This window comes from Choloepus didactylus, chromosome 5 (assembly GCF_015220235.1).
Source record: "Choloepus didactylus isolate mChoDid1 chromosome 5, mChoDid1.pri, whole genome shotgun sequence".
Taxonomy (NCBI): Eukaryota; Metazoa; Chordata; class Mammalia; order Pilosa; family Megalonychidae; genus Choloepus; species Choloepus didactylus.
This window is the reverse complement of record NC_051311.1, coordinates 31,091,737-31,117,998: the sequence shown is the minus strand read 5'-3', so window position 1 is coordinate 31,117,998 and position 26,262 is coordinate 31,091,737. Positions and strand designations below refer to the sequence as shown.

At 36.8% G+C, this 26,262-nt stretch overlaps 1 long non-coding RNA gene across 3 annotated transcripts in view; it reads right to left on the bottom strand.

The window, feature by feature from the left end:
- The window catches only part of LOC119533873, a 224,227-nt gene that overhangs the window by 123,306 nt on the left and 74,659 nt on the right, over positions 1-26,262 (bottom strand). For all 3 annotated transcript variants that reach the window (XR_005216920.1, XR_005216921.1, XR_005216919.1), the window contains exon 2: positions 18,803-18,948. This is a non-coding gene — a long non-coding RNA (uncharacterized LOC119533873). The remainder of the gene's footprint in view (positions 1-18,802; positions 18,949-26,262) is intronic.

Sequence of the window (26,262 nt, the reverse complement as noted above, 5' to 3'; positions counted from 1 at the left end):
GAAGTGTCCCAAAATTATTGTGGAAACATCAATTGCTTCCTTTAATTTTGCCAGTGTTTCTCTCATGTATTTTATGACACCTTGATTGGGTGCATAAACATTTATGGTTGTTATGTGTTCTCATTGAATTTCCCCTTTTATTAGTATGGACTGGCTTTCTTTGTCTCTCATAATATCCTTGCACTTAAAGTCTATTTTATCTGAGATTAATATTGCTACTTCTGCTTTCTTTTGACTGTAGCTTGCATGAAATATTTTTTCCAGCCTTTCATTTTCAATTTCTTTGTGTCCCAGTGTCTAAGATGATTCTCTTGTATGCAACATACTGATGGATAATTTTTTTTTATCCATTCCGCCAAGCTATATCTTTTAATTGGGGAGTTTAATCCATTTACATTCCATGTTATTACTGTGAAGGCATTTCTTGAATTGGCCAAACTTTCCTTTGGTTTATGTTTGTCAGATATATTTTTTCCCTCTCTCTCTTAATGTCTTTTAAAGTACCCATATTGAATCTCTTTAGTACTGAACCTTTCTCCACACCTCTCTCTCCTTTCTTTGTTTCTATATCAGTAGGGCTCCCTTTAGTATCTCAAGTAGGGCAGTTCTCTTGTTAGAAAATTCTCTCAGCATTTGTTTGTCTATGAAAAATTTAAGCTCTCCCTCAAATTTGAAGGGGAGCTTTGCTGGATAAAGAATTCTTGGTTGGCAATTTTTCTCTCTCAGAATTTTAAATATGTCATGCCCTGCCTTCTCACCTCCATGGTGGCCACTGAATAGTCACTACTTAGTCTTATGTTGTTTCCTTTGTAAGTGGTGAATTGCTTTTCTTTTGCTGCCTTCAGAACTTGCTCCTTCTCTTCAGTATTTGACAATCTGATCAGAATATGTCTTGGAGTGGATTTATTTGGATTTATTCTATTTGGAGTTCACTGGGCATTTATGATTTGTGTATTTATGTTGTTTAGAAGGTTTGGGAAGTTTTCCCCAACAATTTCTTTGAATACTCTTCCTAGACCTTTACCCTTCTCTTCCCCTTCTGGAACACCAGTGACTCTTATATTTGTACATTTTATATTATCTGTCACATCCCTGACGTTCATTTCAAATTTTCAATTTTTCCCCCATTCTTTCTTTTCTTCTTTCATTTTCTGTTCTGTCATATTTGAGGTCTCCAATTCACTGTTCAGCTTCCTTTAATCTTGTACTATGAGAATCTTTTTAATTTGGTCGACAGTTTCTTTTATTTCCATAACATTGTCTGTTTTTTTATTTACTCTTCCAATTTCTTATTTATGCTCTACTAGGGTCTTCTTCATGTCCTTTATATCCTGTGCCATGTTCTCATTGTTTGCCTTTAGTTGTTTGATTAATTGCTCCAAGTACTGTGTCTCCTCCGATCTTCTGATTTGGTTGTTGGGTATGTGTTATCCATATTGTCTGGTTTCTTTATATGCTTTAAAATTTTCTGTTGTTTTTTTGGCCTCTTGGCATTTCCTTAACTTGATAGGGTTCTTTTAGGATATATAGACTTATTCAGACACTTATCTCTAATTTGTCAGATCTACAGCTTGGTGGCATACACTTTCTCTAACTAACCTGCATGTGGCATCCATGAGCCACCTACTCCCCTCAATCCAGTTGTCCCCAACTTTTTCTTTGTGGTGAGTGGGTGTCTGAATCTTGTGGGGGTCCAATTGGTGCACCAAGTTTGTTCATGTAGTTGGTGTTTCCCACCCTGAATGTAGGGCATGTATCTGAGGGGTCAGAGAGGGAGGGCAGCTTTAATAATCAAACCTCCCAGGTGTTCCTGGAGATTTAAAGTTCTTGCAAGTCTAAACCTTCAAGTTCTTGCAAGTCTCGCCACAGTTTGTCTCTGCCACTAACCCACATGTACTTGTTATTGGTGTATGGTCCCTGGGACTTCCAAGTGGGTTCTTCTTCCAAGCTGTGCCCTCCTAGGGCCTCCACTGAGGGAAGGCTGCTACATCACAAATGAGTACCATCCCCTAAAGAAAGTTCTGGGCCACAGGACCATGTAGGGGCATTCCCAACCTGCTGAAAGGATGGCTGTATGGGGCATGTTAATTTCCCCATTATTACACCCCTCTGCCTTCCTAGCTCTGGGACAATTAGCTGGATGTGTGAAAGGCTATCATTCCTGTCAGATATTGGGGCATGTGTATGTGTTGCTGGAAACACTTCCCATTGCACTGGGTTGTTTGGCGCAGCTCTGGGCTGCAGCATCAATGCCAGGCAGGAGCATCCCCAGCCCGCCAGGAAGATGGCTGTATGTCGCATGATCATTTTCCCCTTTTGGCTAATCTCTGCCTTCCCAGCTCCAAGACAATTAGCGGCAGGTGCATGAAAGGCTATCATCCACACCAGATATTGAGGCATGCCCACAGGTTGTGGGGATGCAGCTCCCACTGCGCTTCACTGTGTGGGTCTTGCTGCCATATCCAAAGCTGCTTTTGGGTTTTTTAAGCTAGTCCAACATCAAACACCAACCCACAGTGTGATGGCTAAGTTCATGTGTCAACGTGTCCAGGTGATGGTACTCAGCAAGAACTGGCCTAACTGTGGCTGTGAGGATGTTTGTGGCTGTTTAATAAACCAACAGGGTGGTTTATTAAATCATCATCCAATTGGCTGCAGCTGTGACTGATGATGTCAATGAAGGGCATGTCTTCCACAATGAGAGAATGCAGTTGGCTGGATTTAATCCAATCAATCAGTTGAAGACTTTTCAGTGAGACAGATAGAGGACCTTCACTTCTTTGGCTCACCAGTGAAGCATTTTCTGAGGGGTTCATCAAAGTTGCCAGTTCATTTTTGGTGGAATTCATTGAACACATTCATCAAAGTTGTCAGTTTGTTTCCTGAAGAGTTCATCGAACACGTTCATTGAAGTTGCCAGTTCATTTCCTGAGGAGTTCGTCAAAGTTGCCAGTTGATTTCCTGAGGAGTTCATCGAACATCTTCATTGGAGTTGTCAGTTTGCTGCCTGCCCTACAGAATTTGGACTCATGCATACCCACAGTTGTGTGAGACACTTTTATAAATCTGATATCCATAGATATCTCTCATTGATTCTGTTTCCCTAGAGAACCCTAACTAATACACATGGTTTCCCCAGACTGCAGTGTGGCTGCCGGTTATTCAGCAGGCTCACTCACTCATTTCAGAATGCAGACTCCTGGTTTCACCAGGTGTACAGTCACTGTGGATTTAGTAGACCTTGTCCAGCTGGTGTATCACTGGAACTGGTGTTCTGTGTCACTTTCTGTCTTTTATCTAGTATTTTTCATGGAGATTTTTTTTGCCCTGTCTCTCCTAACCACCATCTTTCCCATGTAACTTTGAATAGGGGGCAACATCTGGTTGGTTTGTGCAGGGTAGCATGAAACCCTGATACATCCCAGAGTAATTTGGACAGAGAATAAAAAGCATTTGCAAAGCTCCCTTGAGGGCCTGAGGAAAATGTGGAAACATTAAACTACCCCACTGGGCCATTCCTGACATATTTGCAAGCATTGGTAAATACCATTGCGTATGCCAAGTCCTTGATCTTGGGGCTTGCTCTTATGAAAATTGTTATTGCAAAGGAGAGGATAAGCCTACTTACAATGTTGCCTAAGAATCACCTCCAGAACCTCTATTTTTGCTCAGATGTGACCTGTCTCTCTCTAAGCCCACTCAGCAGGTAAACTCACTTCCCTCTCCCTTACATGGGACATGATTCCCAGAGGTGTAAATCTCCCTGGCAATGTTGGACATGACTCCTAGGGATGAGCCTAGACCTGGCATTGTGGGATTGAAAAAGCCTTCCTGACCAAAAGGGAGAAGAGAAGTTAAACAAAATAAAGTGGCTGAGAGATCTCAAATGGAGTCGAGAGGTCATTCTGGAGGTTATTCTTATGCATTATATAGATATCCCTTTTTAGTTTTTAGTGTACTAGAATAGCTAAAACAAAATATCTAAAACTGTTGAATTGCAATCCACTATCCTTGATTCTTGAAGATGATCATATAACTATATAGTTTATATAGTGCAGCGGTGTGATTGTGAAGACATTGTGGCTCATACTCCCTTTATCCAGTGTATGGACAAATAAGTAGAAAAAAGGGGGACAAAAAGTAAATGAATAATAGGGGGAGGGAAAGAGTATGAGATTTTTTATGTGTTCTTTTTTACTTTTGTTTTTATCTTTATTCTTATTTTTTGGAGTAATGAAAATGTTCAAAACGTTGAATGTGGTGATGAATGCACAACTATGTGATGATACTGTGAACAAATGATTTTATACTTTGGATGATGGTATTGTATCTGAATATATCTCAATAAAATTGCATTTAAAAATGGTAGGAGAAGCTCATGGTGCTCCCCCACACTCCTTCACAGTGCAATGTGGAGCTGGCCTCCATTCCCATTGTCACCCCTGGCCCTGTTCTGGAAGGACCAGAACATGCAAAAACTGGGGTGCCTATATGTGAGCACCAATCAATCCAGTGGAAGCCTGAAAGACTGAGCCAGGAAATTCATCTCTGGCTTGCCCTTCCAGAACTTGCCCTGCAGGAAGAAGCAGCTTGTAGACAACTGAAACAATGTAAGAAAAAATTAAGTTGAAGTGGCCTGGGGCAAAAGATTACATGCTTTTAGACACCATAAAGAACACAGGAGAGGGAGAATGTCTATTTCATAGGGGGTAGAAGGGGCAACCGAATTCCTGTAAATGGAGGAATTGCTAAGGCCACAAACAAGCACAGACAGGCCTAGGAAAAGATGCATGTTCAGAGAAGACAGAGAAGACCTGCACTTCACATTTGTCTTAGGCCAATCTTCTTGGTAGTAGGGCTAAGCTCTGAAGGAGAACACCAGCCAATGCAGAGCCAATTTGCAAAGACTGTGAAAGGTGTTTTTGTGTTTGTTTTTGTTAGCTCCTAATAAATTTCTGCCATATCACTAGCTAAATGCAAACCTAAGAAACAGATCAAGGACTAAATCCCAGAGTTAACACTTTAAAATATTAAAATATACAGTGTGCAAGAAAAGACTACAAGACAAACAAAAGTGTAAATGATGGCCCATCCAGAGGAACAAGATAAAAATCCAGAAAACATAAACAAAAAAGACAAGACTTTGACATATCAGACAAAGACTTTAAAAAATGATTCTGAAGATGCTCAAGGAGATAAAGTCAAATGCAGAAAAAGAACATAAAGATGTCAGGACACAATGAATGAACAATATGATAATCTCAATGAAGAGAGAGAAATTTTAAAAGGAAGCAAACAGAAATATTGGAGTTGAAGACTAACATAACTGAAATGAAAAATGCCTAGAGGGTTTCAAGAGCAGGTGGGTACCGGCAGAAGAAAGAATCAGTTAGCTTGAAGAAAAAAAAAAAGATATTGAAATGATACAGGCTGAAGTGCAGAGAGAAAAAAGAATTTTAAAAATTCTTAAGAGACCTTGGGACTCCATCAAGCATACCAATATAGATATTACAGAAGTCCAAGAAGAAGAAAGGGTCAGAAGGAATATTCCAGGAAATAATGCCAGAAAACTTTCCAAATTTAAAGAAATATATGAATGTCAACATTCAAGTATCCCAACAAACCCCACACAAGAGTAACTCAAAGAAAACAAATGCCAAGGGCAAGGAGGGAGTTCTGGAAGCAGCGAGAGAAAAGCAACATGTTACACAAAAGGGAGTCCCAATAAGATAAAGTGCCAATTTCTCATCAGAAACCATGTTATCAAAAAGGCAATGTGACAAAATATTTAATGAGCTGTTTCAGTTTGTTAAAGCTGCCAAAATGCAATATACCAGAAATGGAATGGCTTTTAACAAAAGGGACTTATCAGGTTACAAATTACTATTCTAAGGCCATGAAAAATGTCCAAATTAAGACATCAGCAAGAGGATACCTTCTCTGAAGAAAGGCTGCTGGTATCCAGGTTCCTCTGTCACATGGGAAGGCACATGGCTGGCATCTGCTGATCCTTCTCTCCCAGGTTTCACTACTTTCAGTTTCTGTGGGTCCTTTCTTGCTTCTCCAGGGCATTTCTCCCTTAAAGTCTCTCCAAATGTCCCTGACTTTTATCCTCTCATAAAGGACTCCAGTAAAGGATTAAGACCCACCTTAAATGGGCTGGGTCACATCTCAATTGAAGCAACCTAATCAAAAGGTCTCACCCACAATAGGTCTGTCCCTACAGGGATGGATTAAAAGAACATGGCACTTTCTGGGGTACATAATAGCTTCAAACCAGCACAAGTGTGGATTGAAAATGACTGCTGAACCGGAATTTTGAATCCAGCAAGACTGTCTTCCAAAAATGAGGGAGATATTAACACATTCTCAGATAAACAAGTTAAGGGAGTTAGTAACCACCAGAGCTGCTTTACAAGCGATGCTAAAGGGAGTTCCTCAGACTGAAAGGAAAGGACACCAAACAGTGAATTGAAATGAAATAAAGAAATAAATACCTCTGGTAAAAGTAACTATATGTGTAATTATAAATACCAATAAACTGCATTGTAATTTTTGGTATGTAATTCCACTTTTTACTTCTTACAAGTTCTAAAATGCAAGTGAATGAAGAGTAGCAATGAATGTATGGTTTGGGACATACAATGTATAAAAAATATAATTTTTAACAAGTACAACAAAATGGTGGGGGGAAGAGGGGAATAGCAGCAGTGCATGTGTATACAGTTGAAGCAAAGTTGGGATCAACTCAAATGTGATTGTTATAGATTTAGGATGTTAAATTTTAGCCCTGTGGTAACCACAAATAAAATATATTAAAAATATATACAAAAAGAAATGGGAAGGGACTCAAAAAGATACAATATAAAAAAATGAAATAAATATGAAAGTAGGCATTAATGAAAGAATTGGGGGACAAAAAAATATATAAGACTTGCCAAGACAAAATAATAAATAATGGTAGAAGAAAGTTCTGCATTATCTGTAGTTACTTTAAATGGAAATGGATTAACCATCCAAACAAAAAGCCAAGATTAGCAGAGTGGATATAAAAGCATGACTCACCTTAATTTCAAAGACACAAGTAGGTTGAAAGTGAAAGGATGGCTGAAATATCCCATGCAAATAATAACCAAAAGAGAGACAGGGTACTATACTCATATCAGATAAAACAGACTTTAAGTCAAAAACTTATGAGGAACAAGCAAGATCAATAAATAATGATAAAGGGATCAATCCAACTACAAAAAGTTATTATTATAAAAATTTACACATCTAATTATAGAGCTTCAAAATACATGAAGCATATATTCACAAATTTGAAGGGAGAAATAAATAATTCTACATTAACAGGAGACTTTGATACCCCACTTGCTACAATGGATAGAACATCTAGGCAGAATATCAACAAAGAAACAGAATACTTGAATATTACTATAAACCCACTAGTACTAACACAATGGAATGAGGGTAGAAATCAATAACAGAGGGAGACCAAGAAAATTCACAAATATGTGAAAATTAAACAGTGTTCTTAAAGAATCTGGGTGAAAGAAGAAATCACAAGAGAAATTAGGAAATATATTGAGGTGAATGAAAATGAAAACACAATACAGCAAAACTTATGGCATGCAGCAAAGGCAGTGCTAAGAGTAAAATTTATAGCTCTTAATGCCTATATTTAAAAAAGAAGAAAGATCTCAAATTTGAGACCTAACCTTGCAACTGGAGGATCTAGAAAAAGAAGAGCAAAGTAAACCCAAAATGAGCAGAAGGAAGGAAACAACAAAGATTAGAACATGAATAAAAGAAATAGAAAATTAAAAAAAGAGACTCAAAAAAACCAAAAGCCTGTTCTATGAAAAGATCAATGTGGTGACAAACCTTTAGCTAGACTGACAAACAAAAAAAGAGAGAGGATACAAATAACAAAAATCAAAAATGAAACAGGGGACATTACTATCAACCCCATGGAAATAAAAATGACTATAAGTGAATACTATGAACAACTGTATACAAACAAATTACATAACCTCGATGAAATTGACAAATTCCTAGAAACACACAAACCACCTCCACTGACTCACAAAGGAATAGGATATCACAACAGACCAATAACTAGTAAAGAGATTGAAACTGTTTTCAAAAACTTTCCAGCAAAGAAAAGTCCAGGACCAGATGGCTTCACTGGTGAATGTTACCAGACATTCCAAGGAGAATTATCACCAATGCTGCTCAAACTTTTCAAAACTTTAAAGAGGAGGGAACAATTCCATCACCCTAATACCAATGCTAAATAAAGATACTATAAGAAAAAATTAAAGACCTATATCTCTTATAAATATAGATGAAAAAATCCTCAACAAAATGCTAGAAACCTCAATTCAACAACACATCAAAAGAATTATACACCATGATCAAGTGGGTTTTATCCCCAGTATGCAAAGGCAGTTTAACAAAAAATCAATTAACTTAATAACCACATTAATAGAAAAAAGGAAAAAACACACAATTATCCCAATGGATGCAAAAAGAAAGTTCACAAAATCCAGCACCACTTCTTTTTTTTTTTATAAGAAATTTTATTTTGAGATAAATTCAAACTTACAGGAACAGTTGCAGAAACGGTACAAACCCCACACATAGAACCCCAGCATACCCCGACCCCCCTCCCCTGATACCCTGATCCACCACCTTTAACATCCTGTCACACCACCATTTCTTTCTTTCCCTCTCTCCCTTCCTCCCTCCCTCTCTCCCTATCATCCATCATCTATTGCTCTGTCTTCTGAACATATGAGAGCAATCTGCACACATCCTTGAAAAAACAATATAATTCACATATACATTTCCTATGAACAAGAGCATTCTTTTATGCAATCCCATTAAACACAGCTAAGAAGTTCAAGAAATTCAACATTGATACAAAGCTTACATTCTATATTTCCATTTTTTTTTCCCCTTAAGTCCCATCTGTGTCCCTTTGAGCCTCCTCTCCTCCATCCTCAGATCCCATCCAGGATCACCCTTGGCATTTAATTGTCATCTATTTAGACTGTCTTTTTTTTTTTTTTTTCAATTGTGGAAACATATATACAGCCTAACTCTTCCCATTACACCCCCTCCCTAGCATTCCATTAGTGGGATTAATCACATTTAGAATGTTGCAATGCTATCACCTTCCCACCATCCCTTTCTAGAAGTTTCCCTTCACCCCAAACAGAATTCCTACACTCATTTCTTAACTCCCCATTGCCCCTTCCCCCACTTCTCGGAACCCCTACTCTACTTTTCATCTCTATGGTCATATTCTCTGATACTTTCTTTGTGTTTACTGTGGGGCTTAAATTTAACGTCTTAAATCTATAACAATCTTGTTTTTCTTTGATACCAACTTAAATTCGATATGACACATAAACTATGTTCCTATACTCCCTCATTCCCCCACTTTTATGTAGTTCTTGTCAAAAATTACATATTTTACATTGAGTCCAAAACCACTGATTTATCAATACAGTTTATGTATTTTAGATCCTGTAGGAAGTAAATAGTGGAGTTACAAATCAAAAATACAGTAGTATTGGTATTTATATTTACCATGTGATCTTTAGTGGTACCATTTATTTCTTCATGTAGTTTCAGTCAATTGTTCAGGGTCCCTTCCTTTCAACCTGCTCAACTCCCTTAAGCATTTCTTATAGGACTGAACTACTGGTAGTGAAATCCCTCAGCTTTTTTCTCTGTTGGTAAGGCTCCCTTTAGTATCTGAAGTAGGGCAGGTCTTTTATTAGCAAAATCTCTCAGCATTTGTTTGTCTGTGAAAAATTTAAGCTCTCCCTTAAATTTGAAGGAGAGTTTTGCTGGATAAAGTATTTTTGGTTGGAACTTTTTCTCTCTCAAGAGTTTTAAATACGTCATGCCACTGCCTTCTTGTCTCCATGGTGGCCACTGAGTAGTCACTACTTAGTCTTATGTTGTTTCCTTTGTATGTGATGAATTGCTTTTCTCTTGCTGCTTTCAGAACTTGTTCCTTTTCTTCAGTACTTGACAGTCTGATCAGAATATGTCTTGGAGTGGGTTTATTTGGATTTATTCTATTTGGAGTTCACTGGGCATTTATGATTTGTGTATTTATGGTGTTTAGAAGATTTGGGAAGTTTTCCCCACAATTTCTTTAATACTTCCTAGACCTTTACCCTTCTCTTCCCCTTCTGGGACACCAATGAGTCTTAAATTTGGATGTTTTATTTTATCTATCATATCCCTGAGATCCATTTTGATTTTTTTGATTTTTCCCCATTCTTTCTTTTGTTCTTTCATTTTCCATTCTGTTGTCCTTGAGGTCACTGATTCACTGTTCAGCTTCCTCTAATCTTGTACTATGAGTATCCAGAATCTTTTTAATTTGGTTGACAGTTTCTTTTATTTCCATAAGATCACCTATTTTTTATTTACTTGTCCAATTTCTTCTTTTTGCTCTTCTAGGGCCTTCTTCATGTCCTTTATATCCTGTGCCATGTTCTCATTGTTTGTCTTTAGTTCTTTGATTAATTGCTCAAAGTACTGTGTCTCCTCTGATCTTTTGATTTGGGTGTTTGGGTTGGGGTTATCCATATCATCTGGTTTTTTCATATGCTTTAAAATTTTCTGTTGTTTTTGGCCTCTTGGCATTTGCTTAACTTGATAGGGTTCTTTTAGGATATGTAGACTGATTCAAACACTTATCTCTAATTTGTCGTATCTAGAGCTTCATGGAGTACACTTTCTCTAACTAGCAGGTAGCATCTGCGAGCCACCTATTCCCCTCAAGCCAGTTCTCCCCCACTTTGTGGTGAGTGGGGGTGTGAGTCTTGTGAGGTATAAATGGTGCACCAAGTTTGTGTAAGTAGTTGGTGCTGACTGCCCTGAATGTGGGGCGTGTGTCTGAGTGGTTAGGGAGGGAGTGCAGCTTTAATAATCAAATCTCCCAGGTGTTCCTGGAAATTTAAAGCTGTTGCAATAGTCTAATTCTTCAGTTCAGTCTCACCACAGTTTGTCTCTGCCACTGACCCACAAGTCGTTGTTATTGGTGTATAGTCCCTGGGACATGCAAGTGGGTCCCTCTCCCAAGCCGTGTCCTCCCAGGACTTCTGCTGAGGGAAGACTGTGCTACGTCACAGGTGAGCGCTGTCCTCCAAGGGAAGTTCCGGGCTCCAGGGCCATTTAGGGGCATTCCCAGTATGCTGAAAGGATGGCTGAATGGGGCATGATAATTTCCCCCTTTTCACACAGCTCTGCCTTCCCGGCTCTGGGACAATTAGCTGCGGGTGTGTGAAAGGCTATTGTCCACATACTGTGGTGTGTGCACATGTTGTTGGAAATACTTTCCATCACACTGGGATGTTTGGGGCAGCTCTGGGCTGTGGCGCTGGCCCATGGAAGGATCATACCCAGCCCTCCAGGAAGATGGGTGTAAGGGGACAACACCCTTTTCTTGGGAAGTTGTGGTGTCTAGCAAATTTTCTCAGCCACTAGACTTATTGCTTTGTCTCTTAGAGCTATCTTAGCTCTGCTGTTGCCTGGGCACAAATTTCAAATCTTTGAGGCTTTCTATAATGGGTTTCTTAGAGTAATTTTTTAGAAAAAGAGAAAAACATTAAAAAAAAGAAGACGAAAAAGTAAAAGAAAGGCCCTCCTTGCAGATCTAATGGGCTATTGAAATGCTAAGAGACAAGGAGATTAGGACCATTAAGGAACAATCAAGGAAGCAGAGAAACCTACTCTTCAGACAAGGAACCTTGCCCTTTGGATTTGCATATAAGCCTGATTCTGTTTGAGCCCTGCCCTTCTCCATTATGTTCACCAGAACTCCAAAAAGTCTCTGTTTTTATTTTTTTTTGTTTGTTTGTTTGTTTTTGGTTTTGCTATTTTTGCTAGCCCTATCTCCTCTCTGCCGGGCTGACTGCTCCTGGATTCTCTGGTGTCTGGTCTCAGTCTATCTATGTTCAGAGTTTAGATCAGCCATCTGAGTTTTCAATCAGAGCTGCAACTGCAGTTCTCCCTCCTCATTCCCAGCACCGATGGCCCCTCCTCCCACAGGACTGAGCCTGGCAGGGAGGGGCACAGTTCCCCTGGCCGTGAGAACTTACAGATTTCACTGATCTCAGCTGTTCCACGTGTTTGTGAGTGATGTATGAAGTATGCCCAAAGTCAAATTGCTCTGCAGTGTCTGGTCCACATAGTTCCTGACTTTTTACCTACTTCCCCGGATGAGGAATTAAAACCTATACTTCATCACTCCACCATCTTGCCCCGCCTCGAGAATGTGTTATTTTATCACTATTTTTAAAGTAATTTAAAATTATATATGAATATATATATATATATAATGAATTCTGACCAAATGTTTGCATAACCCCTGATACATCAAAGTTCTGTTCAACAGAATTGTGTAACTTCCATACTAATGCCCACTGTCTAAGTATTATTATGGTTAGTCCTGATCAGGGCATGCACAGGACAAATAGTATCTAATTAATACCCTTAAAAACAGTCAACAGGAAACAAGTCCTTTAAATGAAACCAATAACTTAGTTTCATTGATTGCTTCACCTTACTGGGAAGTGATTTGAGTTGAATTGTGCCCCAAAAAATATGTCCAAGTCCTAACCTCAAGTTCCATGAATGTGAAATAGAGTCTTATTTGGAAATAGGGTCTTTGAAGATGTGATTAATTAAGATGAAGCCAAACTGGATTAGGATGGGCCCTAATCCAATATGACTAGTGTCCTTATGGGGAAATATAGCCACACAGAAAGACTGACACAGGGCCTCTATGTCTGTGATGTCATGTGATGACAAGCAGAGATTGAAGTACTGCAGCTGCAAGCCAAGGAATGCCAAGGATTGCTGGCCAACTACCAAAAGCTTGGAAGAGGCGAGGAAGGATTCTTCCCTCTAGGGTTCAGAGAAGGACAGCTCTGCTGACACTTGATTTTGAACGTCAGGCCTCCAAAATTGTGAGACATAAACTTTTGTTGTTTTAAGCCATCTAGTTTGTGGTACTTTGTTATGGCAAACATAGGAAACTAAGGCAGGAAGATACCACAGCAATATTGCCTTCAGTGTTTTTTAAATGGTCCCCTTTGAGGTGTAGTATTAAAATGATATTTTGTAGGCTAATGGTGTCTTACCAAATGTCAAAAGAAAATCAGCAAAATGTTTGGTTCCAAAAATGTTCTTAAATAATATATAGTCTTAATGCTGAGTAATTTAACAAAACTATTAATGCCTAAAATTTTTTTTCAAGTTTTGCAAAAATAGCATAAATGTTTAAGCTGCTAGCCACACAAGCTAACTGCCAGAAAAAGCAGTCCCATTCCAAAGGCCTTTATGGAATATTCATTAGATCCAATTTAAAACAAATCTAGGAAATCAGCCAAACTGCAAGATAGTTGCTTCATTTTTATAATTCCAGCTTTTTGTGAAATTCAAAAACAAAAACTAAAAAAGAAGAGAATTCAAATAATTTTAGGTGCCCCAGTATTCCTTCTCTTGATTATAAGATTATATTATTAAATTCCATATTATATAAAAAAGATATATTTTAATACAGTTATCCATTTCCTTCCAGAGAAGACCTGCAATGTCTTCAGAATTCAGTTATACTGCAAAAATTTTGGTCCTGTTCATGGATTTTCAATTTAATCCACTTAACAAAAAAGCAGAGGGAATGCATGCAATATTAACAGACTAAAAGAGGGTCCCTGGAATTGGGCATTGAAGTATTTAGACTATCAGACAAATTATACATATAGAAAGCTAACAGTGGACAAAATCCCTAAATATTGTAACCTTGAATTGCCCAATGAAGAGGAAAGAAAATCATCTCTACTAGCTTAGCTTTTCTAGCCTCATCCTCTTTAAGTGAGACCAATGTGCTATGCTGAAAATAGCTAATAACCTAAGAAACAATTTATGCTTGGAAGAGTAAGAAAAATGGCTGATGCTAATAATTTCACTACAGTCAAATTTCATTAGGGAAAAGTACAGACTAAAAGAACTGTATGAACTAATTTTTTAAATATTCAAACTCACTCACTCCAGACCAGTTAAAGAGGTGTCATTTACTTAACAAAACAAGAGTTGTGCTTGAACTTAAGGCTTGATGAGATTGAATACTGTGGCTTACTTCCAGGGATGTGAAGATCTGAGATCTCCCTCTCTTATCACCTAGAAAAACTAGATTAAGTATAACATTTTAAAAAATACATAGCTGCACTCATCAGAAAGAATAGAAAACCTTGAGGCCAGGAAGGAAAAGAGAAGACAGAGTAATCTTGCCAGCTAATACTGTGGTGATCCAAGATCCCAGGGACTGGACTTTAACTTTCCACACAAATTCTGAATACAGGGCCTAAGCCTGAAGCAAGGAGCCAGGACTTAGTTCTGTGGATAAAACCCAGAATCACAAAAGGGCACCCAATCAATGGATGAGGCAAAGGCAAAGATGCTTGAAGACCGTCCAGGGTTTAGGGAAGTAAAACCTCAACCATAAGATAAAGAATCCCGAAGTTTGCCATGCAAGAAAAATATAAAGTCTGAAATTAACGTGCCTACAAAGAGCAAGAATTCCAAGCAAAGTAATTAACTTAAAACTTAGACTAGGACCATTGAAAACTAGATTGACTAAAAGAAGCAAAATGAAACCATTCTGAATGGAGAATTCCAAAACTAAGACAGATGGAAATACCACACACATACCTAACATAACACAGCACACAGAACTCACCTATTTCTCCCATTTTGGAGTTGAGGAAATTGAGTCACAGAAGTATTATGTAATTTACCACTGTCAAACAGCTAGTAATCAAAAAAGCTGAGATTTGAACCCAGGCAATATGGCTTTTGTTCTAGTTTGCTAATGCTGCTGGAATGCAAAACACCAGAGATGGATTGGCTTTTATAAAAGGCGTTTATTTGGTCACACAGTTACAGTCTTAAGGCCATAAAGTGTCCAAGGTAAGTGATCAACAATCAGGTACCTTCAACGGAGGATGGACAATGGTGTCCGGAAAACCTCTGTTAGCTAGGAAGGCACATGGCTGGCATCTGCTCCAAAGTTCCAGTTTCAAAATGGCTTTCTCCCAGAATGTTCCTCTCTAGGCTGCAGTTCCTCAAAAATGTCACTGTTAGTTGCACTTGGGATATTTGTCCTCTCTCAGCTTCTCTGGAGCAAGAGTCAGCTTTCAATGGCCATCTTCAAATTGTCTCTCATCTGCAGCTCCTGTGCTTTCTTCGAAGTGTCCCTCTTGGCTGTAGCGCCTCTTCAAAATGTCACTCACAGCTGCAGCCAACTGACTGATAATTTAATAAACCAGCCTGTTGGTTTATTAACCAGACACAAACGTCCTTGCAGCAATTGTTAGGCCAGTGCTTGCTTGACCAGACAGCTGGGTACTATCACCTGGCCAAGTTGACACATAAACCTAACCATCACAGCTTTAGATTCCAATTTTTAAACATGATGTTTAAACTGAACTTTTCACCTGTTCTGTTGCTGCACCCACACAGCTGAATGAGACTGGAGAAAAATATATGACCCTTCTAACTGATCTCACTTTGAAGGTAAATTACAAACTATTTAGAGCCAAATTGTAATGAAAGCAATACATATAAAAAATTCAGGAAACAGCTCACACAGTACCTGGGAGGAAATATATAGTCATATATAAATATTAGGGGGGAAAAAAAGAATTAATGAGGTAAGAATTCAACTTACATTTATAAATCCCTAAAGAAAGGAGAAGGAAGAAAATAATGATTGATTATATGGAAAATAATGAGATTGAATAACATATTTTAGAACATATGGCCTTTATAAACTTCTGGGGCCATTTTAATTCTATGATAACTTTGAATGTTTACACAATAGGGAATTTTCCAGATTTTTTTCTCCTTCAAAATTGCCTTTGCTATCCTTGGCCCTCTTCATTTCCAATAAGCCTGTCAATTTCCATTAAAAAATTGCTGAGATTTTGTCTGAGATTACATTGAATCTATGAATTTATTTGAAGATAATGACATCTTTAAAATAATGAGTTCTCTCATTATGAGGGTCTTTATTTCAGGAATGTTTTGTAACTTTCAGTATAGAGATCATGCACATCTTTCATTAGATTATCCCTAGGTATCTCATGTTTGTAATGCTATTGCAAGTGGTAACTGATTAAAATTTCATTTCTTATTGTTTCATAATAGCATATAGAAATGCAATTGATCTTACTAGATCCTGACACCTTGAAAACTTCACCTACTAATTCTAGTAATTTGGATTTTCTATGTATACCACATAATCCAAGTATCTGAACACAATAAATTCAATAGCTAAACCATTTTTAGTTTGCTGAGTTGTGTCCTCAATTGCATTCCTGACTCTATTTTTTAAAGGAATATACAGGAACTATACTTCCAGTTGATGTAAGTAAACTATAGATATGAAAATTCTTCTCTGACATCCCCACCTTCAACCCACGCCGAACCACCTGCACTTCCTGCATGCTCTGACAGCTTATTGTACCTATATCTTATTTTTTAAATTATCAGTGTATGTCATTGTCTTTCACCTTATCTTTCCCTTGTCTTAATGGCAAGGACCATCTTCAATTTTATATCCCCAACGCCTACTGGAAGATAACAGGCTTTCGATAAATATGTACGGAACTGAACAGATAAAATAAGTTATTAGAATCCAACAATGACCAAGGGTTTCAATATATGATCTTATATGACCGTATTCAATCCTCACAAAATCTATGAAATAGGAAGAGCAGATATTACAAATAATCGGGTTAAAGAAGAGGCAAATATTGATCAAAAATGGTAATTAAAAAGGAATTATCCATAGTTACAAAACTTCTCCAGGGCAGATCTGAAACGAGGAACTCAAGTTCTTTCCCTTTTTATGTGCTGTTTCATTAAATAAAATAGAAATTTAAAAAAGGAAAATGTTGAGAGTACAACTCTGGCTAAGATTTTTGTATACTCTGTACGCATAAAGAAAATGCTTTGGTTGAGGTCATTGTTGATTTATGTGTCTATTCCTAGCTCCAGAGTTTCAAGAATCAAAGGACCATTGTGTTTTTGTAGCAGACAAAAGAGTCTCTTGCTCTTATTTAAAAACTGATCATGACTAGGCTGCATGGCTCAAGTCTATAGATTGTTAAGAGTCAAAGGTAGCACTAAGCAAAATTTTCAGGTGGAAGATCATCTCTAATGTGTTTCTAGCTCCCTTGCTTCATCTCTCCTTCGTTCATGTAGTCCATCTGCTCTTTTCTAGACACCAAGAAAATCTAAAGTATAGTATTTCCCACCCATATTTGTTTTCTCCAATAGCACCCTACATTTGCAACTTTTCCCCAACCTCAACCCCAAAACATAGCTTTCCTGAGCAAAGGTTACTAGTTGATAATTTACCAGTGCATTCCCCAGATATTTGAGTTTTCATAAGGGTATGTTATGACTAATGAGTGAGTAATTTGGAACCATTTTTTCCTAAGAAGGCTAGAAAGAAAGTCTTATATTTTCTTCCAGATTCTTCTCATTATATTTGAGTACCATGTGTTCAACCTTATATGTAGATATATGACAAAGGACAGGAAAGAAAGAGGTGTAATGCCAATGTGATGAACAAAAGGAACACTATAAGCATAAGTGATCATATCCATACACAGAGAATGCAGCTATCTAAACTCTTGATTCCTTATATACTCCCCAGTCTTTGTGGACCCAACACTTCTGGACAATGATAAGGGAAGGAGGTGAAATCAAAGCAATAGGATTCCTAGTTTGTTCTAATGTCAGTTCAACTTACTCAAGGTAATGAGAGAGTAAGATTTTGCCCTGTCTCAGTTTGTGGCTTATTCAATGCAGTGATAGTGGCAGAATAGCAAGTCAATATGGATATACAAATGTAAAATACATTACCAGTGCTTTCTTTGAGCAGTCACTAGAGAAACAACAGGCCAGTTGTACCCAAGAAGTTTGCATTTACCATGCTTAGATTTATATATTTATACAAAACCCTCAATTTTATAAATATTTACATTCAAACCAAAAAAAATTCTCATTCGTTTGCTTTTTCTTTGATTCTCCTAAGGTTCCGACAAATATCTCCTTTAGGACAGTCTTATAGCGCCCCCTATTTGTGGGACCAAATTAGGTTCATATTTCTAGTTACTTCTACTTTCTATCAACACAATATGAGTACCTGTTTGTTGTTCTATGCTGCCTGTATAGTCTTTATTTGGTAATATCACTAATAGTCTTTCTTTTTAATATTGTATGAAAACAATATTTTGTTGTATAATCCCAACTATGCAAGAACTTGACATTTCATTCCTGCTTTATCTCACTGGGACCCTAAACTAGTGAAATCCAAATAAAGTCTATACATTAGTTAATAGTATTGTACCAATGTTAATTTCTTATTTTTTTTTTCTTAGTTTTGATTATTACGATGGGGAAGCTGGGCAGCAGCTCTATAGTATTTTGCAACTTTTCTAAAATCATCTCAAAATAAAAAGGTTTTTAAACAAAACAAGCTTTGGAATTGGACTTGAAATGGGGTAAAGGGAATATTAACATTGTCTTCTGTGTTTTCTCATTAAGGAATTTATGAATGGTGTTACCATAGTTTTTGGTTTTTTTTTGTTTTGTTTTTTTTTAAACAGAAAACCCTCAGAGAGCATTGGCTTCTGGAACAAAATATCCCCTCAAATTTCAGTGGTTTAACATAATAAAATTTTATTTCTCCATCAAATACCAGTCCAATGTGGATGATCCTGGTTGCTACTTGGTTGGGTGCAGCATGTGGGTATGCTCTCCATAGTTGTTTAGAGATCAGGCTGGTGGAGGCTCTTCCATCTTCAATTTATGGCTTCTAAGGTTTCCCAGGTTGTCAACATCTAGCTGGCAGAGGGGAAGACAAAGAGGATTGCCCATGAGAAGTTTTTGTGTTAGACTAGAGGCAGTACACTTCACTTCTGGTTAAATTCCATTGGTTAAAACTCTGTCACTTGGCCACCTAACTAAAGGGGAAAGTGGGAAATACAGTCTTTCTGTTTGTCCAGGAAGAAAGTATAATGCCTTCAGTAATCAGTTGGTCAACTCTGCCCACTCTTCCGTTATTAATTGTGCTTTAATGACTGTCAAAGTCTTAAACTGAAAAGAAGCAAGGCCAATAGTATAATTTCAGATTGCAGTTAAGTAGTAAAAAGGAATATACTTTGAACATTGAGATCTTACCTGTGCCTTCAAAATCATATATGGTTATGATGGAATCACAAAATCATTAGTGAAGGTTGACCAGTTTCAAGTTGTTAGTCTGGGTCACAAGGGTTAAGAAGTAAAGAGAATGCAAAACTCATAATTGCCCAGACTTGGTTCACTACTATAGCTCCAGATATTTACGTATTGGTGAGGGCAAAAAGGTATAGTCCTTGGAAAAGTTTTTGAACTAGTTCCATTTATGAGAAAAGGGAAGGGTCTAATATTTAATAAGTCCCTATTATATACTAGGACTTATGGTATATGTTTTAGACAGTATTACCTCATTTAATACAAACACTGCATGAATTGAGCATTGATATGAATCTGAGAGTTAAAAAGTACCATGAAACCCACAAAAGAAATAAAAAATACAGTCCTTGTTTTCAAAGACTTAACAATCTAGTTAGGGGATTAAGGCTGACATGTGAAATAAGTATATAAATTGTATACTAGAGTGCCAAGTTCTCAAAACCAATAGGTGGAATCTGATTCCAAAGTCCCTGCCTTCTCAATTATAACACACAGCTGGAGAGGCTTAGCAAAGAGTTAATACAACAAAGATATTTTGTGCAGAATTCTGATAACTTTTAAGTTTGCAGTATATTGGGCTTACAGCTTCAACACTATTCTCATTTGGTCAATCCCTTTATATTTAGAATGCCCTTGTGATTCTCTGACCAGAAATTTTCATTTAACAACTGCCTATCTGAGGCATCTGCTTTGAAGGCATTTTTTTTTGGAAGACTCCCCCAAAATTGTTAATGTCATGTTTGAAAACTGGGCCCCTAGACACCTCCTTATCATCACTTTTAACATATATTAGTGAACCCCAAGTAGATTAAGATAGCCAAATTTGAATGGCAAATACAGCACTAATTCCACTAGTTTCTGGAAGTGACTGTTCTTTTTTTTTTTTTTTCTTTCAATCTAGTAAATGGAGAAGAATCTCAGTGCCCACATCTAAACTTTCAATCTAGGCTTTTTTTGGATTAAACTGATATATACCAGTTTAAACCCAAATACTCATATTTTGAAAACTAAAACAATTGAAGGGATAACTTGAAAGATTCCTACTAGGAGGCTCATTTCATTTTCCCTCCTTTAGAATTCCTTTGGACTTTATATTCACTTCCCAGGACCAAAAATTTCCATCAAAGTCCCCTGTGAATATGGAGTCCTTTAGTTCTTTTTCTTTTTTTTTCCTTTTTCTTTTTTTTTTTAATGAGTGAAGTCCCCAGTGATTAATGCAATGTAATCACAGGAAGTGGGTACCTGATTCAAGGACAGCCTCTTTCAAGGGGCCCAGCCCACCAAACAGCCCCAGACCATAAACACTGAACAAGCTCTCTCTGTTTAACTGTGCTGATAGTGAGATTAATTATCCTGAGCTGAGATGCTGGGGCTGCCACAGTGATGTGTCACCAGCCACTTACCAAGCAGAGACTTATTCATCACAAGTGCTAAGAACCTTGAAAAGAACTCACATTCCTCAGTAATATTTGTTCCTATGCTAATTTGATTTTGGAAAAACCAGGCTTCTCTCTCAAGAAAGGCAAGTGAGAGAGAAAGAAGAGCAAGTTTTATCCAAATAAGTGGAAGGAAGAATCTAGTTTAATTTTTCTCATTTCACAGACCTTTTTGGATTTAATCTCCCTTTCCATTAGGGATTTAAAGAGGACCTGCTGCTTACTTATTTGTCCCTTTGACTTAAGACAAACCCAGTTGACAACAACAAAGCACTTGCTTTGTCCTCATCATCAGTTAATTTAAAGAGGACATGTTTACTAACAGCTTAATCTATTTAGTACAAATACTCTTTTACATTCTTTTCCTCCATCAAAAACAAAAAAAGAAGAAACAAAATGCCTTCAAAAACCACATGGAAACTTTCAAAGTCACACACTGTACTTTAGCAATGTGATAGCTACAGCATCTTCATTGTATAAACATACCACATTCAGTCAGTTAAACTTCCTCTCTTTGTAAAACGTTAATACCAGAAGCTGGCATTTTGAGTGGTTGGTCTCAATTTTTACAACTTTGCACTGTGCAAACAATAAAATAACAATAAAAGCTCCCTTTGATCCAAAGAAATTCTTTCCTCCAAGAATCAGCTGAAGGGAAAACAACTTTTATGTTCCATAGAAAATTGACAATAAAGTTAAAGTAATTAGACTTGATATATTTAATAAGCAAACAATTGCTTTTAGTTTCACAAATAGCATAGTCAAATTTATTTTTCTTTATCTATTAAGTAGTTCCTTCAGGAAACATTTGTTTCTACCATTGTAATCAGTTACATTGAGGTTTTAACATCAGATTTGCAAGAGAATTAGAGTATAATTTTAATCCTGTTCTTGCTTATATTTTACTTTAAACACAGAGCAATATTTTAAATTGAATTTAACTATAAAACTTACAAAAAAATAAAACTTATAAAATCAAATCAGTCTTTAATTGCAATAAAAAAAATTACATTTAAGTAATGGTGTCTCTGAGTTAATAGCTCCATAAAATAGCAGCTGAAAAGCAAATGTTTTCTACCTGAGTGACTATTTCTTTAATATTTCTGTAATTAAAATATGAAGTTCTGATATGGATTCATATTGTGCCTTGACTTGGCACAACAACTGTTCGGAGAGAATTCCCAACCTACCTCACCAGTGAGTAATGAAATGAAAATCACAGAGCTAAGATGTGCTACCTCTGTCTCAGAAGGGGTTATATATATTAATTATATATCATTGTAAAATGACAACATTAAACCAAGAGACTTTAAAAAAAGAAAATAATACCTGTGCCTACATTACAGTTACTCTTCTACAGATGGAACTAATGCTTTGTTTGGGCATCAGGTTCTTAATAAATGTCTGTTGAATTAATTTATGGTTATACAATAGAAGGCAAGTGCATAGGTCCAGGTCAGAGATAATAATGGTGGTTTGATGAGGATATTGGCAGAGGAAAAAAAGAGGGCAGATTGGGATAAATTTAGCAGACAGAATCTACACGATTTGTTGAGTCATTGCATATGGTAGATATGGGTAAAGGAGGTATCAAGGATGATGCCCGGGTTTCTGGCATGAGCAACTGGGTGGATGGAATGCTATTACTAAGGTAGGGGCCACTGGAGGATAACCACATTTAAGAGAAAAGATGATGAGTTCAATTTTAAAAGAATATGAGACATGCAAAGGGTGATTATTACTAGACAAGAACATATATGGATCTGGGGACCAACAGAGACTAACCTGGAGAAATAAATCTTGGAACAGATAATAATGGAGGCCATAGGAGTAAATGGAACCACATGGAGAGAATGTAAAAAAGAGAAGAGAAGAAAAATAGGGCTGAACCCTTGGAAACACCAACACTTAAAATTTGGGTAAAAGAGAATGAGTCAACAATTAGAGACTGAAGAGGAAACCCAGACAGACAGGAAGAAAACCAGATGAATGTGATGTCTCAAGGGCAGAGAGGGGAGTCAGCAATGTCAACAGGTCAAGTAAGCGCTGCTTTTCCATAAGAATCTGTAAGTACTTGAATTCAAATAGAATTAAAAGTTTCGTATTCAGTGGTATTATTGCTAGTGTGACAATAGTATTTTATCCTCTTTATTTTCATTATTTTGCTGCAATATTAGTTAAATGGGCTTTGTTGACCAATCTATGGATCTATATATAATTTATAAATCATTTATTTGTGTTACAAATTACAAACACACATACACTGACTTACAAAGGTGTTTTAGGAAATATATCATCACTAAGTAGACACTGCATAAAATGAAATCAGTCAAAATCATATTCAAGGGAAAGAAAGAACCTCCCACTAGAAAAGATCTATACTAAATATAGGCCTAAAATTAAATAATAAAACAGTACCTAGCTCTACCATTGCCTTTTTCTAAGGTTCATAATTGTTGTGCTATATTTGGATAATTGTGCCATTAAAAAAGCATGACAGTACAAAAGTGCTCAAAGTGCCTGTAGAAGTTTGGAACTGTTATGTACTCCCAGAAAAGGCTATGTTTTTTAATCCATTGTTAGTGTACATCTGTTGTAGGTGGGAATTTTGATTAGGTTGTTTCAACTGAGATGTGACCCAGCCTATTCAAAGTGGGTCTTAATCTTTTACTGGAGTCCTTTATGAGAGGCAGAGACATTTTGGAGAGGGCTGAGAGAGAGAAATGCCCAGGAGATGCTAAGAGAGAGCCTACAGACACTCAGAAAGAAAGCCACTGGAATCAGAAGCTGAAAGCAACTAAACCTGGAAGCAAAGGACCAGGAGATGCCAGCCATGTGCCATGCTATCTGACAGAAGAACCCCAGATACCAGCAGCCTTTCTTCAGAGACAGTATCCTTTTGTTGATGCCTTAATTTGGGACATTTCATGGTCTTAAAAATTTTAACCTGTAACTTAATAAATCCCCATTGTTCAAAGCCAACCCATTTCTGGTATAATGCATTTTGGCAGCTTTAACAAACCAAAAACAATGCCTTACACATAATTACCCAAGGTGGGTACTATTAAGTATGTGCTAAATAAAATGGATTCAGAAATTCAAAAAATCTATGTACATGTTTTTATAGATGAATTGAAATTTAATGAGTAGCTAACATCTAAAAAACATATATTTAAACTGTTGTTTGCAAACAGTATCAACTAGGAGCCCTTGACTAAAGAATAAAAATTTTATCTTTCTACACTGAAGAAAAATGCTTATTTTTCTCCTTTACAAATTAACTTGCTTCTTGATTCACTCTCTCTAACACACACACCACACACACACACACACACACACACACACACACACATTTTATCACTAACTGAATGGAAATGTTGTGTCAAATAATGGAATAGGACTTGAATAATATAGCCTAAGTACTAAAGTTGAACAATGATTTCATTTTCATGAGAATTTATTCAGCACAATTTTTCTTGAGGGTCTAAATATCCACATTGGTAAAACTCCAGAGTTTCAGGAAGGTTTTTTCTTGGATTGAAGCTCCCAATAATAATATTCTCATTGTATTCTTCTTTGGGCTAAGAAAAAGAGTTTCATGTCTAATTCCAATAGATATTGTTGATAGTGGAGAAATTCAGTGATGGTTCTTTTGGTTAACTAACTAAAAAATTCACTTCTATTCAAAAATATGAAATAAAACAGATTATAAATTTAAAATGAGCAGGATATTTGAAATGTATCAATAAAGGCAAAAATATCTCTACCACAAAAATGTCCCAAATGTGAAAGCATTTTAAATGGGAGGAATATTTCTCAAGGCCCTTCTTAACTCCTATTAGGAACACAATTTCCTTTCATAGGGCCTTCTATTCTGGTTCGAATATTCTTTTATTCTAAAAACAATTTAGTTCACACACCATACAATCCATCCAAAGTGTTTCAATTAATGGCTCTTGATACAATCACCGAGTTGGTGCATTCATTACCATAATCAACTTGAAGAACATTTTCATTGCTCCAAAATAAAAATCCCATCCCCCTACATACTCCAATTATTGACACTTAGCATTGGTATGGTAACTTTATTACAATTCATGAAATATTACAATATTACTGTTAACTACAGTCCACAGTTTACATTAGGTATATTTTCCACATATATGATGCCATTATTAACACCTTGTAATACTGACATCTGTTTCTAGTTCAAGGGACATTCTTATATATATATATACTGTTAACCACAGTCAGCATCCACAACAGGATTCACTATGTTATACAGTCCCCATGTTTTATCCTCTAGCTTTCCTTTAGTGACATGCAACAACCGTAAGCTTCTCCTTTCTTATTAAAAGTTCTGCACAAATTGGCATCAGCTCCCATTCTCTACCTTCATTCTGTCTCCTGGTAACCTATACTCTAGAGTTTAACTCCATGAGTTTACTCATAATTAGTTCTTATAAGTGAGATTATACAATATTTGTCCTTTGTGTCTGGCTTACTTCACTCAACATAATGTCCTCAAGTTTCATTCATGTTGTCACTTGCATCAGGATTTCATTCCTTCTTATAGCTGAATAATATTCCATTGTACATATATACCACATTTTGTTTATCCCTTCATTGGTTGATGGACATTTGGATTGTTTCCATCTTTTGTCAATTATAAATAATATGGCTATGAACATCTGTGTGCAAATGTCTGTTTGTGTACATGCTTTCAGTTCTTCTGAGTATAAAACTAGTAGTTGGATTGCCAGATCATAGGCAATTCTATACTTAGCTTCCCGAAAAACCGCAAACTGTCTTCCACAGTGGCTACACCATTCTACATTCCCACCAGCAGTAAATAAGTGTTTCTGTTTATCCACATCTTCTCCAACACTTCTAGTTTTCTGTTTTTTTAATAGTGGCCAACCTACTAGGTATGAAATGAAATCTTGTGGTTTTGACTTGCATTTCCCCTATGGCACATGATGTTGACCATCATTTCATATGCTTTTTGGTCATTTGTATTTCTTCTTTGGAAAAGTGTCTATTCAAGTCTTTTGCCCATTTTTTAATTAGGTTGTCTTTTTACTGCTGACTTGTAGGATTTCTTAATACATTCTGCATTCAAACCTTTATCAGATATTTGGTTTCCAAATATTTTGTCCCATTGAGTAGGCTGCCTTTTCACTTTCATGGCAGAGTCCTTCGAAACACAAAAGTATTTAATTTTGAGGATGTCCCATTTACCTATTTTCTCATTCACTGTATGTGCTATGGGTGTAAAGTCTAAGAAACCATCACCTACCACAAGATCTTGAAGACACTTCCCTACTTTTTCTTCTAGAATTTTTATGATCTTTGTTCTTATGTTTAGACCTTTGATCTGTTTTGAGTTACTTTTTGTATAAGGGGTGAGAAAGGGGTCCTCTTTCATTCTTTGGATATGGATATCCAGTTCTCCCAGCACAATGTGTTGAAGAGACTGTTCTGCCTC